Below are 17,164 nucleotides of genomic sequence, written 5' to 3' on the forward strand. Positions count from 1 at the left end.
TAGGTGGCAAGTATTGTTATTCCTGACTTGCAAAAGGGGGTCAGAGAGACCAGTTCTACTCAAAGGGAGACCCACTCAAATTAATTTAGAAGGTGACCCACAATAATCTTATTGTTTAAAATTCCTACTGCAGGAATATATGCTTTCAGCTGTTTCGTATTTTAGTTGCAAGGCACCTTGAGTCCCACCAGGGAAAAAGGCGGAAAATAAATAACTAAATAAATAAATCTACTACTACTACTACTACTAATAATAATAATGGCAGCCATGTAATGCAATCTAGCATTATTGTCCTTACAATGTAAGGAGATCCGTGATGCAATCCAGTGTTTCACAACCAGCATGGGGCGGGGAGAGGATGACAGAAAATAGCTTGCAACAGACCTCTAAACGGCAGAATGCAGGAACCCTTCAGTCCAGCCACTCGAAGCTCTCATCCCAAGGAAAGGCGAGAAGAACCTGACGACGCCCCGCCGCTCCTCCTGGCGGCAGCTGAGAGACGCAGAGACGGGAAACGTCACCGCGGTCCGCCACAGAGATAATAAAGGGTAGAGTGGACTTCACTGCCTTAAGAAGGTATTTCCGGGTTCACGCGGAGCCGTGATTTTTTAACTTCAGAATCCAAGATTCTACTGTGACAGTGGCAGGGCAATAAAATAGACCCAACAGATAGAGGAGGAGAGGAACAGGACAGAGATTTAATTTTCTTCCATTTGCATTCCAGATGGAGTTTACTGCACTTAATAGAAAAGCAATAGTGTTATTTAAAAAAAATAAAAATAAACAGATTTTCCACATCAGCATTGGTTTACTAATGAGCTCAGATATGAACATAAGGTAGACATCAAAATAATCACAGTTCAACTCTCCCAACCCGACCCAACCCTTCTTACTGCACCTCCGCAAACAAAGCAATTTTGTCTTTCTGCTTCTTTTACTATTGTTCTTTCCTCCAAATTTCTTCCTCCAATAACTTTTGAAAGAGTGATCAAGGCTTGGATTAGCAGAGAGCCCCACCCCACCCCACCCAGAATAAAAGAATACCTAAAACCTGAAAGCGAGAAACATGCACACATAGTTTTTCCTCTGTGTTTTCAGCAATTCACCAATGGGGTAGGGGGTGGGGGCCACAGTGGTTCTACTTACTAGAGTTGTCGATCTGCTAAAACCATGTTTAAAGATGCGAGATGCATTTTCATGATGAGAATCTAATACACACTGACCGGGCTTTCAAAATGCTTTTGATAAAGTTCCTTATCGAAGACGAGAGTACACCAAAAAACAGAAATAAAATTAAAAGGGTATTCATGCATAGAGATCTGTCTGTTCACTGGAAAGGCTCCAAAGCCCAACTGGACCTACAAAGGCAGGCCACCTGTTGCCCATATCCCCCAAACATCACTGACAGATGTAAATCGTTAGAATTAGCCAACATATTCAAATTCAAATCGTAGCAATAGACCCTGCTTCACTATTATACATGCCATATGCATGTTGCTGTTTCACTTTGGAAGCCTTTTTAGCTGAAGAGTAGGTAAAAATGCTTACTACTAATACTAATAATTAAAATTTGCAGTCAAATATTGATATAGCTGGAAAGGCACAACTTTCGTAGAAATAGATGAAAGTGGGATAGATCAATTTGTAGAACATGAGACTCTTAATCTCAGGGTCTGGGTTGGAGCTTCACAATGGGCAAAAAGATTCCTGCATCGCAGGGGGTTGGACTAGATGACCCTTGAGGAACCCAACTTTCCAATTCTAAGATTCTATGATTCATCTAAGCTTGATCTCTATGGGTTGGAGATTAAAATGATGTGTTATGGATAGTAGCTTTCACTGCATGTAGCTGACCACTAGATAGCAGCAAATAATTATCCAGAAGCCTTTATTTTGGCTTCTGGGGAGTCTTTTTGAATGCAATCTTTCTTTCGTTTCTTTTTTCAACTCTACTGGGTGTTCAGTAGACAGGGTTTTATCCTTCATTGCCTTCTGATTCCAATAATTACCCTTCCTTCTGATAAGTAGCTACCCTGATCTAATAATTCTTCCTTCTTACATATCTACAAGTTTATTTTCCTTATAGCTTCAAATCCTTGTCCACCAACATGTTTGTACATGTGCTATTACTCTCCAAAATTTAAATTGACTGTTGTGTATTGAGTCAAAGGATTTTATATCTGTATTATTATTGTCTGTATTTGCATTAGGGTAAAGTAACTGCCTTTTGGTTCCAGAGGGTACAGTTACTATTGGTTCATTTAAGCTGCTGTATTTGGATCCTCTGTCTTATTGGTTCCCTCCAAAAGGCAGGACTGTGATTGCCTGATATTGTTCCCTCCAAAATGTATCCTTTCTTGCTAGTTCCCTGTCCCTATAAATGTAGCTTTCCTCTCCCCAGTCTTCAGTCTTGTGCTTTAATAAAGAAGTGTTACTAGAGGACTGTCTCCAGCATGTTATATCAGGAGAGCTGAAATCACAAACCCCACGTCACAACATTGACTACACATGGTAATCTCTGGGTATAATGGGTCCCTGCCATGTGTAGGGTTGTGTAAAGAACGTTTTGATTTTAGCTTTGTGACAGTGTTTCGGTGGACAGTTTTTTATATGACTGCACCTTATAGAGACCAAATTGCAAACATGTGCTGGATTATGGAGAAAGCTAGAGAGTTCCAGAAAGACATCTACTTCTGCTTCATTGACTATGCAAAAGCCTTTGACTGTGTCAACCACAGCAAACTATGGCAAGTTCTTAAAGAAATGCGAGTGCCTGATCACCTCATCTGTCTCCTGAGAAATCTCTATGTGGGACAAGAAGCTACAGTTAGAACTGGATATGGAACAACTGATTGGTTCAAAATTGGGAAAGGAGTACGACAAGACTGTATATTGTCTCCCTGCCTATTCAACTTATATGCAGAATTCATCATGCGAAAGGCTGGGCTCAATGAATCCCTAGCCGGAATTAAGATTGCCGGAAGAAATATCAACAACCTCAGATATGCAGATGACACAACCTTGATGGCAGAAAGTGAGGAGGAATTAAAGAACCTTTTAATGAGGGTGAAAGAGGAGAGTGCAAAATATGGTCTGAAGCTCAACATCAAAAAAATGAAGATCATGGCCACTGGTCCCATCACCTCCTGGCAAATAGAAGGGGAAGAAATGGAGGCAGTGAGAGATTTTACTTTCTTGGGCTCCATGATCACTGCAGATGGTGACAGCAGCCATGAAATTAAAAGACGCCTGCTTCTTGGAAGAAAAGCAATGACAAACCTAGACAGCATCTTAAAAAGTAGAGACATCACCTTGCCAACAAAGGTCCGTATAGTAAAAGCTATGGTTTTCCCAGTAGTAATGTATGGAAGTGAAAGCTGGACCATAAAGAAGGCTGATCATCGAAGAATTGATGCTTTTGAATTATGGTGCTGGAGGAGACTCTTGAGAGTCCCATGGACTGCAAGAAGATCAAACCTCTCCATTCTTAAGGAAATCAGCCCTGAGCGCTCACTGGAAGGACAGATCATGAAGCTGAGGCTCCAATACTTTGGCCGCCTCATGAGAAGAGAAGACTCCCTGGAAAAGACCCTGATGTTGGGAAAGATGGAGGGCACAAGGAGAAGAGGATGACAGAGGACGAGATGGTTGGATAGTGTTCTCGAGGCTACCAGCATGAATTTGACCAAACTGCGGGAGGCAGTGGAAGACAGAAGTGCCTGGCGTGCTCTGGTCCATGGGGTCACAAAGAGTCGGACATGACTAAACGACTAAACAACAACACCTTATAGAATTGTAGAATAAGTTGCAGCTTATTTGCAGGGACGGGGGGGTGGGCCTTTTGCTCCTCTGCAAATCAGCTATAAAATTAAACGAAAAATCTAGTAACTAGCAAAGACTACAGACCAAAGGACAGTACTGTAATATGAAAATGTGATTTTTAAAATATATATATATTATTTATTAAATTTATTAGTCACTTGTCACCCAAAAGTCTCCAAGTGACTTAAAGTAAAGAGCTCAATTAGGTTGTGGTGAAAGAAAGCAAAAATGAAAACATTTAAAAGGAACAGGAGCAAATCAACATATGCCCTTGAGGTTTTTAGCAATTTATACTTTCTCAACGAGAAGCATATTATATGTCAGACAGTTATTCCTAATGGTTTAAATAACAGTATTTCTGCAGGAAGATTAGTTTTACAGAGTCTGTTTCTACTTAGGATTTTTTAAAATACAGGTATTCATGTTATTTAAAAATCATATGGCACAAATGTGGCATTGTTCCTTTAAGGGAGCAGGTGAAGGCTGCCCCAGTTAATATACAGATGAGATCTGGGGGGAGTGTATCATATCTTTGGGCCAGTGGGGTTATAATAGCATTCCAGACATTTTGTGTGTAAATGTTTTGAAATTTTAATGTCATATAATATGCCTCGGCATAATTCAGCAGAGAATTATGTAGTAGGGAGTAATTTCCTTTAAAGGAAAATGGGTTAAGTTGGAAGAATTAATGCAGGCAACTATCCTGGAAAGAGTAGTGCACTTTGTTCTGGGTGGAATCCGATGAAGTTTTTTTCTAAAGGAATTAGAATTAACTTTCATCTGTAGGAGATTGAAAATGACATCGTTGAAGCTGAGGATTTACTGGTGATCTGTGGTATGTATTGTTGGTTTTTTGTATATGGCTGAAAACTTACGTTAGTATATTAGGATTTCATTTGTGGTGCAGACTACTCTTGCAAGATTCTCACACAGTATCATTTTAGTCAAGGACTAGTAACTGCCTAAAAAGGTACAGGGACACACACTATCTACACACCATTTATAAAGCAGAGATTTAACATATCACATTGATACATATGCATGATATTTCCTACAATATAAAATCTTTGATTCACAAAAGTACAAAATTATCTTCATCAATTTATACAATTCAGATTTAAAGCAGTGGTCAGTATAAACCAAGTACATCTCAAACATGAAGTCTTACCGCAGAATGGCATTTGTGAACTTCTAAAATCCAAAGAGATTTTGAAAAAAGCAGCCGAGTGTTGCTCTGGAAAACCATCATGGATAGTAATGACATTCTGTTTACAACAGAAGGACTACTACTGTATTTTGATATATTGGATTGTAAGAGGTTTTTAATTAATTCAAGGTAACCCCTTTTCATGACAACGGAGACTGACAGTGAAGCAGTCTCAAAGTGGATACAGCCCTGGTTTGGGTTTCTTCTGCTCTACAGAATTTAATGATGTGTTCAACATCTTTATGCTATACATTTCTCTAACAGCAGAAGACAGTGACAGTGCAGTTGAGCATATACACGGTGTAATGACATGATTGCATGGGGTAAGTTGCAATGACTAGACATTAAGGAGAAGAAAGAATAAAAGTCAGAACAGATGTGGCATTTTCAGAGATAACCTGGATTTCTTTTAACATTTAGTTCCATCCTTAGAGGCTGTTGGGGAATGCAGCAGTTTGTTCATATAGAATTCCACAAGGTGCTGCCACAGCAGCATTTGTCATTACACAAGTCACTTTTCCAAAGAGGTATGAAGATTCAGGAGAGCTTAAGCATCTTTGGTATTCTAGTATACTTGGTGTATCATCTTAGCAGTTGTTTTAGAATAGCTAGAGTAAATGAAAAAAGAAAATAAGATTTTAAGCTTCGTATAGCTCCTACAATTAACTGCAAGTCCTATACTTTAGCTTGAGGAAAGTAACAACAAAACAGTACACTTTTAAGGGCGAGTAAAATAATTTTGCCACATTAGTACTATTTTTGCCAAAAGTTCTACTTTTGGGTTTTTTCCAGAGCAACTGAGTTAGTAACTTAGAGCATGATTCAACCTACAAGCCCTGCTAGAACAAGGATAGTTCAGTTGGTTAGAGCATCGTGCTGATAACGCCATGGTTGTAGGATCAAGGGGCTGAACTAGATTATCCTCAGGGTCCTTTACAACCTTACAGTTCTATGATAATGACACTGGGCAAGCTCCTGACTCTTAGGTATCCTATTTCTCAGGGATGTTATGTTACTGTTAATTTATATGCCGCCTTTCAGCCAAAAGACATACCCAGGGTAACTGTTGCAAGGCTAACACTCTCTCAGATTCCTGGAGTAACTTCAAAACTTCTAACTCTGAGAACTCGAGTAAAGAATACAGTCGTACCTCTGTTTATGTATCCCTCCGGATACGTAAACTTCGGGTTGTGAATACGGCAAACCCGGAAGTGTATATTTCCAGGTTTCGCTGCACGAGCATGCACACAAGCACTGAATCGCGCTGCATGCATGTACAGAAGGGCGCCTCTGGTTACGGACTTTTCGGGATATGGCCAGGCCTCCAGAATGGATCCTGTCTGTAACCAGAGGTACCACTGTATAACTTTGTACTGTGAAAGATTCTATAGAAACAGCAGAATAGATATTCCAGTATCTAATTGTGGGATGTAATCCATTGGTACAGTTAAGTGCAACATTCCTTATTTCCCTAGAGTGGGCACAGGCAGGGGGACATCCAGTCAGTGTAACTTCCTGTTCCACTGATCTGGAGCATCCTCCCCCTGCATGTGACCTGGAAGATGGACATGGCGCTGGCTGAGTCACGCAGCCATTTCCTCAGTCCTTTCTTGCTCTCTTGCTTGCTGATCTTTTGCTGCCATGCTGCTCTCCGGCAGCTATTTTGTTACCTTAATGTAATTTTGCACTTGAGTTCAATCTCCATATGAGACAAACTCAGACTTTCTTGTGTGACTATTAAGTAAAGCCTGCCTTTCAGGGATCAAATCATGAACTGAAATGTGAGTAAACTTTTTGTTACTTTACTCAGAAAGACTCTTGTGTCTTTATTCTTGTAAGAGGGATTAAAGGGGACACCAGGAAATAATCTTAACTAAGGGATTCAAACAAATCTGCAAACTAGCTTCCAGCTATATTGAGGGGAAATTGCTCTGCTACATCACTCACTAGTGTGAGTGAAGAAGGATAATACTTATTCAATATATCCTTTCCTACTATACTTAACATTCCCACACTAATTACCATATTTTTCACTCTATAAGACGCACCAGACCATAAGACGCACCTAGTTTTTGGAGGAGGAAAACAAGGAAAAAATATTCTGAATCCCAGAAGCCAGAACAGCAAGAGGGATTGCTGCGCAGTGAAAGCAGTGATCCCTCTTGCTGTTCTGGCTTCTGGGATAGCTGAGCAGCCTGCATTCGCTCCATAAGACGCACACACATTTCCCCTTACTTTTTAGGAGGGAAAAAGTGAGTCTTATAGAGCAAAAAATACGGTACCTCATAGGGCTGTTGAGGGGATAAAATGGAGAGAGGGGAAACCATGTACTGCACCATGAACTACTTGAATGAAAGGTGGAATATAAATGAAATAAATAAATGAATAAAGCTAACCAACAACATAAACTGTGATAGTTCTACTGGCAGGTGCATGTAATTAAACCATGGTTATAGTGTCCAGTTTTTAAGGAAAAAAGCTTGGGATGGAACAATTTAGAGCAGACATGGGGAGAGGTGCTTAACTCTTACCAGTTCTGCTGCTTTCCTACCTCAAATCCCTGCCTCTACCCCATAGAGAGTTCAGATTCCAGTTTTTATTTAGGGCAGAGAAGTAGTAGGAATGGTTCAGCGTCTCCTTTTTTTCTTTATATTGCCCCATTCCAAAATATTTTATTTTAAAACAGCTGTTAATTACATGCTTCACATGCAAATGCTTAGTTCAGCCCAGAGTCTTCCATTTAAGTATTAGTATTGTAGGAATTTAATTTTAAATGTATTTATTTAATTTTATTTATATATGATAATGATTTTCACATTCATAACTATACATACATTTTAAGGTCAAATAAACACTCTGAAATAGAGGCTTGCAGAACTCTCAAAATAATGCTTACTATATTATAAATGTAACCCAACTAGGTGGGCTGGAGGGAGGCTATAGGCTTGTCTGATAACATTTTTATCATGCAATTAGATCTACTGCATGTGTTTATGCTGAATAACTAGAATAAAGCCTTGTTTTAACAAACAATGGGTTAAACGTTAAAGATTAAAAACACTTGTTTCAGCATTATAATTTTTTTTGCTGTTTCTTGAATCTGTAGCTTTCCCTGGCATTTAATATTGTGGGGGCTAAAATATCAAGGGCCCACAAGCTTAATACAGTGGTACCTTGGGTTACAAACACCTCGAGTTACAAACACTTCGTGTTACAGATTCTACTAACCCGGAAGCAGTACCTCGGGTTAAGAACTTTGCTTCAGGATGAGAACAGAAATCGTGCTCCGGCGGCGCGGTGGCAGCAGGAGGCCCCATTAGCTAAAGTGGTGCTTCAGGTTAAGAACAGTTTCAGGTTAAGAACAGACCTCCGGAACGAATTTAGTACTTAACCCGAGGTACCACTGTATAGGAAAATTAAAAAGACCCTGGAAAAGTAAGCATGTATGCTCCTCAGATTTCATCAGTTAAATCACCTAAAGGATTATTCAGTCATCAACTAACTAAAGTGATTGAATCACCAAGCTCTTACATGCACAGGAGTGGGCTGCCTTACTTTTTTTCATTAGCAGTGCCTTATGCTACTTTGGAGGACCTGCACCACATTTAGGTGTGGGCTTTCTGGGAGCTATAAGGCTTTATCCCCAAAAGAAAGTGCTTAAAAGCCACTGAATGCATACACACTTTCTCAGATAAGAGATCTGGTCCCCCAGGCCCCCTTTTCTGTGTACATAATGTGTGTGGTGGTCCTTAGAGGTGCAAAGAAGAAAGGAGAGTAAGAGGTTGGTAAAGTCTTACCTTTATCCGGAACACAAGGCCGCGTAAACCGATTGGGCTGGCAGCCATAAGAAAATAAGCAAACATGCTTTAAAAAAAACAACAACAGTAAAAAGTCACCTTAAGAACCCATTCACTGGTTTACTTTGAGATAGTAAAGAACAGAATGCACATGGTGATTTCACCACATTTATTTTCAAATATACGGAACCATTTGAAATAGCTGCTTTGCCATGATTTCCAGAGATACTACTTCATAGACAATATTGTGTGAATTCCCCATAATTTTGTAACCATATGGTAAAAACCATAAAACTTCCTTGTATCGTTTCTTCTGGATGGAAAAAATACAGCAAAGGAATTAAAAACAAGAATGAATATTCTGTACAACAATAGCTCCTGAACAAACATTGAATAATATTGTAGTTTGCTTCAAGAAATGATTGGAAAACTATCCATGAGGCAATACAACTGAGACTATTATTCAAATTTTGGAAAGAGGCAATGTTGATTCTAATAATTGAATCAGGGAAACATTGCCCACACCCTGAGTTTTACAAACGAGTTCTGCTTCTTAAAGAAGAATTTATTATAATACAGTTTCATGTGTTAACTCAGATTAGGCAGAATTTATTCAAAATAGGAAAATATCAGCCAATATATAGTGACATAATGTCATCAATCCAGCAAATACAATCTAGTCAATAGTGTACATCTATTTCATTTTTTAGAAAAGGCAATCAATCCCAGGGTGGTCCTTAATAATAGTTTTACTAAATTTCTGTTCTGAAGGCCAGTTCAAAGGGATGCTCATGAAATATCCATCAGGCCAAGTGAGTGTTTCACATATGCCTTCCAAACTGCCTTTTCTTGTCACAGTGGATTAGAAAAGAGTGCCCTATTCATTGCCTCACTTCTATAGTGGAGTCTGGAACTTGAGACCCCAGGGCCAAGCGTGAGCCTTGAGGCCTTATCTGCCAGGCCACAGCCCTACATTCTAGTGCCATTGCCTGCTTGAAATGATACCTCTGTCTTTGCTGGATGGTGAGATATACTTGTAAGAAATCACTGTTTTTTTGCATGGCTGGATTGTGGAACATTTGAACAGGTGTCTGAAAGCAGTTTTTTTGGGGGGAGCACAGCAGATAAACTGAAGATTAAGACAGGATTGAGATTCTGTGAGTGTCTATTGTTTTGAAAAGAGGTATTCAACTGGATCTGGAGATATTTAAACTCATTCTGAAAGTCCAAATTTGTAACTTGGGGGTCCTCCTAGACTTAGTGTTATTTATGGAAGCGCAGGGAACAGAAGTGCCTAAGAGTATGTTTCATCAATTTTGACTGACGTGCCAGCAACATTTGAACCCAACCCATTGGACCTATTTGCTTCTGAGCCCAAATAAAGTGTGGGTTTTGACTTTTACAACACTAAATGTTTTGTGGTCGAGTCACTTATCGGACTGCCTATGCCAGGCATGGGAAACCTCCAGCATGTGGACCAATCTTGGTCTATCAGGTCTGATTTGGTTTGTGAGGCCATTTTCCCCAAACCACACCCACTTGTTAATCAACTGTTTGTTGCAGAGGTAGGATTCAGTCCTACTGGGCACTATTTTGCAAGTTCTTTCTCTGTGGGGAAAATACTAGTAATGCATACTCATCCCCTCCCCACCAGCCTGCAGGTCAACTTTGACAGGTAATTGGAAGCAGCCACCTGTCAAAGTTAGCCCATGGAGTGGGAGGAAATGAAGATCTTTCCCACTGAGCCACAAGCTTTCTCCACCTTGAACATCTATTGACAGTTACAGAAGCCCTATTTGAATGCTCACCAGCGGAGTCAGGTAGGTTGGTGGGCAGAACACAGAGAATTTATGACAGTGGGCCCAAGGATACAAAACTCTCTACCATGGGAGATGCAGGCTTTGAAAACATTTCTGATGCAGACCATTTTTTAAGTAAGAGGTTATGGTTTTATTGCGTTATTCTAATGGCCATGGTTTGGATTTTATGCTGAATTGACAGATTAAATTAAACCAATTTTATGGCAGAACTTTATTGGAATGATGGAACCTCCATCACACCTTCACCTCAAGTTCATTTCTACTACACCCCATATTGCTGCCTTAGCAACCATTTGCTCTTTCCCTCATCAGGAAAAAAATGCCAGTGCCTGTTTGCATTTGTTCCTCTAGACAAAGTAAACAGTAGTTGAAATGTGAAAGTTAAAAATGTTTAACATCTGTTGAATAGTGCTCAGCTTTCCTATTGTAAAAGTGTGTAGACTCTGCAAAACTCTGGTCCTTGCTTAAGAAATTTGAAAATGCATTTTCAGGTATTTCTTATTCAGTTTCAATAAATTACATACCAGCTATAAGCAGTACGAAGACAAAACCTAGAAGAGAGGGGAAATGATTCTGATAAGTGAGCTTCTCACAAAACTTTAATACTAATTAAAAGAAATGCTCATTTGCACTGGCAGTCACATCAGAAACAAATTTTAGCTGAAGCACTGCCAATGACTATTAATTTCACACTACAGCTGGTGAACGTATTTCAGGGCCAGAGCAGATGTGATGCTAAATGTGTCACGTTATTGGGTCTTGTTCTTAAAAAGGAGGCATGGGGGTATTTTTTTGTCCACTAGTGTGGGCTGTAACCCTTTCCCCCTCTGGGACTGTCCTGATGAAAATTACTAGCTCAGTTATTAGCCCCACGAGGAAAACACCAAGTGGCACCAATTACATGGTTTCAAAGGTATCTATTCCACCTTTTAATGCATTGTAAAAATATTTCTGTAAGTCAAAACAATGTACAATCACTATAAGAACATTTCAATAGTATTAACAGCAAAGGATAAAAGCAGAACCAGGAGATTACAACTATCTTAATTAGTTACCACTGAAGGCCAGGAGAATTAAATGTGTTTAATTCACACTTGAAGTCTATCAGGGATGCCACTCATATTTCAGGAGGGAATTTCAGAGATGGGGTGTTGCCACAGAGAAACTCTAAGTGGTGGGGCAAGAGGACTCCAAAGATGCAACCTATATTCAGGTTTGTATTGGAGGAGGCTGTCTTTCAGATATTTTAGTCTCAAAACACTTTAGAGCTATAAAGGTAAAACCAGCACCATAAGTTGAGTATGGAAACAAATCTGAAATCATTGCAACTGATGTAAAACCAGCATACTATGGTCTAAAAGCACATACCTGCCAACTATGTTTTGCAGCAGCTGCAGTTTCCGAAAACTTTTTTTTTTTAATTTCTCTTTATTTAGTTTCCGAAAACTTTTCAAGGGCAGCCCTACACCTGTAAGTGACCAAGGTATGTGTCACCATGGCCAGAGCTATCTTTTCCAGGAAGGTAAGTAACTAGTACACCAGGCAAAACTATGTCACAACCCTGGAGCTGGATTCCTTGTCTTCAATGGATGAGGGCAAGAACTCTGAAGCAGAAGGGGAAAGACCTGCGGGACCAATCCTAGAAGCACTTCCATCAGATACGTCTGTTGTGCCAGTGCCGCTCCAATTTGAGGATACAGTGTTGCCATCTTCATACTCTAAGGACTCCATCACAGAGGCCCCAGTTGAGACCAGGGTCTCCCCTGCTTCACTGGAGTAGAAGACTGATGGAACAGGCTGGGGGCCTTTAATTGAAAAGGCACCTTCCAGTGAGACAGGGCTAGCAATGGGGCTGCTGCTGCTGCTGCTGCTGCTGCTGCTGCTGCTGCTGCTGCTATATATGTCTTAGTCTCTGTTTGATGCTTGCTGAAATAACACTTCCTCGTCCTTGAGCAAGATGGGTGGTGAGACCACATCTTACTCAAGTAAAGGAACAACTGGGAACTGACTTTAAGTACCTGCCTCAAAACTGACATCACATACAATGTAAAGTGTAGATGGGTGGACATATTTTCTTATTGCCGGGGGGGGGGGGGTAATGCTGCTGCAGACCAAATTTGGAACCCTGGTGGACCAAGTTTGGCCAGCAAGCTAAAGGCTCTCCACCTTGGTCCAATTCATTACTCCAAAGATCTACATGGTCACCTCAGTCCTTAATATCCAAAAAGAACCCAGGATCCAGTGAACAGGTGGTAAGTCTCAAGCTTCCAAGAAGCTTCTCTACATCTTAAGGTTGGAATACATGACTAGATATCATTGCAAATCCATCCATCCTTCTTATCAAACTCTGACATCCAAGTACAATAGCAATTTTATCCACAAAATGAAACACAAACTAGGTTTATGACAGTGTATGCTCATGAATGTAGTAGTTCCTTCCCCATCTGGCCATTCGTTTCTGTTTATAATAGTCTAGTTTCTTTTTCAATGTGGCTTATAAAATGAAAGGTAGGAGAATACTATTTGCTTCTAATTGGTTTTAAATATTACACTTCTTAAAGAGTTGGTAGAATGGAAATTTACTTCACATCAGGAATGGGGAACCTATGGACCTTCAAAGTTTGTTAGGATTTGTTACGAGTTGTAGTAGTCCAGTAACACGTGGAAGCCCTATTCCTGCTTTAGATTATCCACTGGTGTCAGGAACAGGTTCCCTAGCCACCTATCCTCTTTCCTAGCTCACTCACAGGGACTCTTAATTATTACAGAGGGTGCTCCCAGTGGCCTACTTCCAGGTGAACTGCCTATATGCATCAAACTCAAGCTAGTAATAGAAAGAAAATCTCCTGTATGAGGAAAAGCAAGAGTGACACCTGAAAAGTGACAGCAGTGTCAGATAAGTGTTGCTATATATCTACAACTTCATACGTACTCAGGTAACAAGATGGAAGTTTAGGTGACCATTGCTTCCCACCAATGTAGCGAATCTCAGATGGCCCTGCTAATGTATAGCCAGCAGAACATCGAATAGTAACTGTATCTCCAGGCTCATAGCTGGTTTTCTTCCCCCGGATTATTCTTGCATTACGGATAGACAGGTAATAAATGTCTGGTGAAGTTCTAACTGAAAACACAAACTATTATAAACAAAACAAAGCAACACTAAAGCACACATTATTTTCCAAATATTTCATATTTTAGCTTAACAAAGTGGTGTTGTGGTTGGAAGGGCTGTAGCTCAGTGGTAGCACACTTACTTTGTATGCAAAAGATCCCATGTTTAATCTATGCTATCTAGGGCTGGGAATGCCCCCTGCCCAAAATACTGGAGAGCTGCTGCATGTCAGTATGGGCAATACTGACTTAAATGGCCCTATAGTCTTACTTCGTAAAAAAGGCACAATTTAATTTGCAACATGTAAAGTGTTTGTCACCAAAACATTAAGAAAACATTGCAATGTACAGGTGAAACTAAAAAAATTAGAATATCGTGGAAAAGTTCGTTTATTTCAGCAATTCAACTTAAAAGGTGAAACTAATATATGAGATAGACTCGTGACGTGCAAAGAGAGATATGCATGCTTCTACTTCCCAGTGGTCCAATATTGCTCTATTTGCAATCCTTGTTTTGCTGATTTCATTTAATATTCTAATTTTCTGAGATTGTTAATTTGGGGTTTTCATCAGCTGTACGCCATAATGATCACAATTATAGCAAATAAAGGCTTTACATATTTCTCTTTGCATGTCATGAGTCTATCTCATATATTAGTTTCACCTTTTAAGCTGAATTACTGAAATAAATGAACTTTTCCACGATATTCTAATTTTTCGAGTTTCACCTGTTAAGCTGAATTACTGAAATAAATGAACTTTTCCACGATATTCTAATTTTTCGAGTTTCACCTGTATAGTGTTGTAAATTCTTAATTCTTGGTTTGTATACAAAATTCCTATATATATATATATATATTATTTGACACTTTCCACAATGTCTCAAAGCAGATTCAAGATTCACATTTAAAAACAAATACAGCAAGAAAATACAAAAAGCCAGATTTGATCTAAAAAGTGATAAAAAATATTGTAAAAATGATAAAACCTACCACAGCCAACTAAAAATTACAACTACAATCAGGCCAAATATGGTCTTGATCCCTGCAGCATGATTCCATTTAATTAACAGCCTGGATAAACATTAGTGCCACAATTCCACAAAGGAGGAGTGACCACTTAAAATGCCCATTCTTGTGTTGCCACCTCCCACACCTCCCCCAGAGGTGGGTACACTGAGGTCTCTGATTATAACTACAGAGTCCATGAAAGTTCATATGAGGTGACAAAAGCCCCTAAGGTATTGAGGTTCTGAGCAATGTAAGGTTTTATGGCTCAAAATTAGCCATCATCCTTCCTCTACCATCAAGTTGTCAGTAACAAAGTTCATTGAGTTCTATTTCTTTTTATATACTGATCCGATTTGATGTCTCTCCCATTCTTTCAGTTTCTGGAATTGTAGTACATACAATAATGAGCAAAATAACAATCCCAACTGACTGTTTTTGAGCAATGTTGTGCTACGTATACTCCCAGATTAGTTAATTCAAAAGGAAAGGATGCAACTCTCTGCTTTAATCCCATGCAATACATTTCCTTGACAGTAGGCAGACACCATACCACTTTAAACAATTGTTCTGATTAGTTCTACGTTTCCCCTAGACCAGGGGTCTGCAACCTTTAAGACAAAAAGAGCCACTTGGACCCGTTTCCGAAGGAAAAAGAACAGGGAGCCGCAAAACCGGGAAGGTGACGTCGGGATGGTGCGTGACTAACGCACGCACCGCCCCGATGCGACGTCACAGCCAGTACAGCGCCCGCCACAGTGGGGAGTGTCGGGGCGCACAATGCACCTCTTCCCCTCGCTAGTATCCGCCTCGGAGCCGCGGCAAAGGTGTAAAAGAGCCACATGCGGCTCCGGAGCCGCGGGTTGCAGACCCCTGCCCTAGACCATCCTTTGAACGTAAGGCAAAGCAATGCCTTTTGAATCCAGCTAGCAATTAATCAGTGTAGCTCCTCTTGCATTATATGTGAGCACAAACATAGGGAGGTATTAAAGTAGTAGCCCTATGATGAGGTATTAATTTTGTGGTAAATAAACACAGAAATCACTGAATACCCCAAAGCTATATTTATACCTACAGAAACATGCTTGCACAGGAGGATACCAGGAATTGTAGCCTTGGCATGCTACATTCATCTCCATGGTTTCATCAGGAAAAGAATACTGCTTATTACAGGTTACAACAACACTTGTTCCAATCTTATACTGATGTCGCAATGGACGCACAGTCCCACTTGGAATTAATGGGGCACCGCATAAACCTGGATCAACTGCAACAAAAAAGTCCCCACAAAAATTGTAAAAATAAACATTGTGTTCCATGAGGGAAGATGAAATATAAATGTAAACAAACAAACTTGTTCTAGCTAATTAAAGATGAGAACTTACAAGAGGGAAACTGAAAGAAGAACTGACCCTTTATAAACAACACACATTCCTCAAAGTGCATTCCGCCAGGATGTCAAATATTCTTTTAACCATTCAACAGTCACACATACTTTGTTAATGCTATTCAACAGGATAAAAGTAGGAGAGAATTTGGGAGATGTCCCTTCTGATGTTGAATTTATAAAGTGAAAAGCACATGTCCACATTTAGTAAACCATCTTTTATCACTGACTGAGGAAGCATAATTGCTATTTGAATGCTTTGATATTCTTACTTTCTTTACATGAAGGCAGCGCAGGATACCAGCTACTGTTCGCTCCGCATTTAATCAAATAATTTCCCATCAGAAAATATCCAGTTTTGCATTCAAATATAATAGTGTTGCCATATGTATACGAATGTCCAAATCCGCTTAATATTAATCCATGTTCAACTACTGGATCTTTACATTTCACCACTATAAGCAGACAGGAATATTAAAAAACAAAAACTAAGAAATAGAACATTGCATATAGTTTATTTACATTTTCTCAAATGTCAGTATATTCTGCTGAAGCCTTATTAAAAAGTTAGTTTTCTAAAAAAAACCAAAAACCTGATACTCACTCTCTGGCTATATGTTACTCTGTGCCCTATATCTTCTATGTCACACGTTCTCTACAAAAGCTGTTACTAACTGCCCTGGATGTTTAAAATAAATAAAACTAAAACGTGGTGTCACTTGTATTAGAATTGCTGATCTGTATCCAATGTTTAAATTGGTATTTCAAACAATTACAGTACATATATATATAGGAACATGTGCACGAAAGCTTATACCCAGAACAAACTTAGTTGGTCTCTAAGGTGCTAATGGACAATTTTAAAAAATTTTATTTTGACTGCGTCAGAGACCAACAGGGCTACCTACCTGAATATATATAGGAAATAATCCATTAAGGAGATCACAGGTGGGATCTTCTAGAAACCTCTCCAAGGTTAACAATTTATTAGCTCCAAGTGCTAATAAACA

The 17,164-nt window shown here is 39.5% G+C and overlaps 1 protein-coding gene and 1 long non-coding RNA gene across 11 annotated transcripts in view; both read right to left on the minus strand.

Annotated features, from left to right (window-relative positions):
• Nucleotides 1-2,144, minus strand: part of LOC308478931 — a 45,541-nt gene extending 43,397 nt beyond the window's left edge. For 9 of the 10 annotated variants that reach the window (XR_013987366.1, XR_013987367.1, XR_013987368.1 and 6 more), the window contains exon 1: nucleotides 385-2,144. This is a non-coding gene — a long non-coding RNA (uncharacterized lncRNA). Of the gene's footprint in view, nucleotides 1-298 lie in introns of all 10 variants that reach the window. The other variant, XR_013987375.1, reaches the window with a different exon arrangement.
• A 2,663-nt stretch (nucleotides 2,145-4,807) lies between these two features.
• The window catches only part of LOC308479527 (complement receptor type 2-like), a 92,255-nt gene continuing 79,898 nt past the window's right edge, over nucleotides 4,808-17,164 (minus strand). Inside the window, exons 27-32 of the mRNA XM_081010235.1 lie at nucleotides 16,427-16,609; nucleotides 15,843-16,034; nucleotides 13,579-13,770; nucleotides 11,171-11,197; nucleotides 8,827-8,893; nucleotides 4,808-5,637 (exon numbers count right to left, since the gene is read on the minus strand). The gene's annotated coding sequence lies outside the window, so the exon portion shown is untranslated. The remainder of the gene's footprint in view (nucleotides 5,638-8,826; nucleotides 8,894-11,170; nucleotides 11,198-13,578; nucleotides 13,771-15,842; nucleotides 16,035-16,426; nucleotides 16,610-17,164) is intronic.

This window comes from Podarcis pityusensis, assembly GCF_964106645.2.
Source record: "Podarcis pityusensis genome assembly, chromosome: 6".
In the NCBI taxonomy this organism is placed as follows: Eukaryota; Metazoa; Chordata; class Lepidosauria; order Squamata; family Lacertidae; genus Podarcis; species Podarcis pityusensis.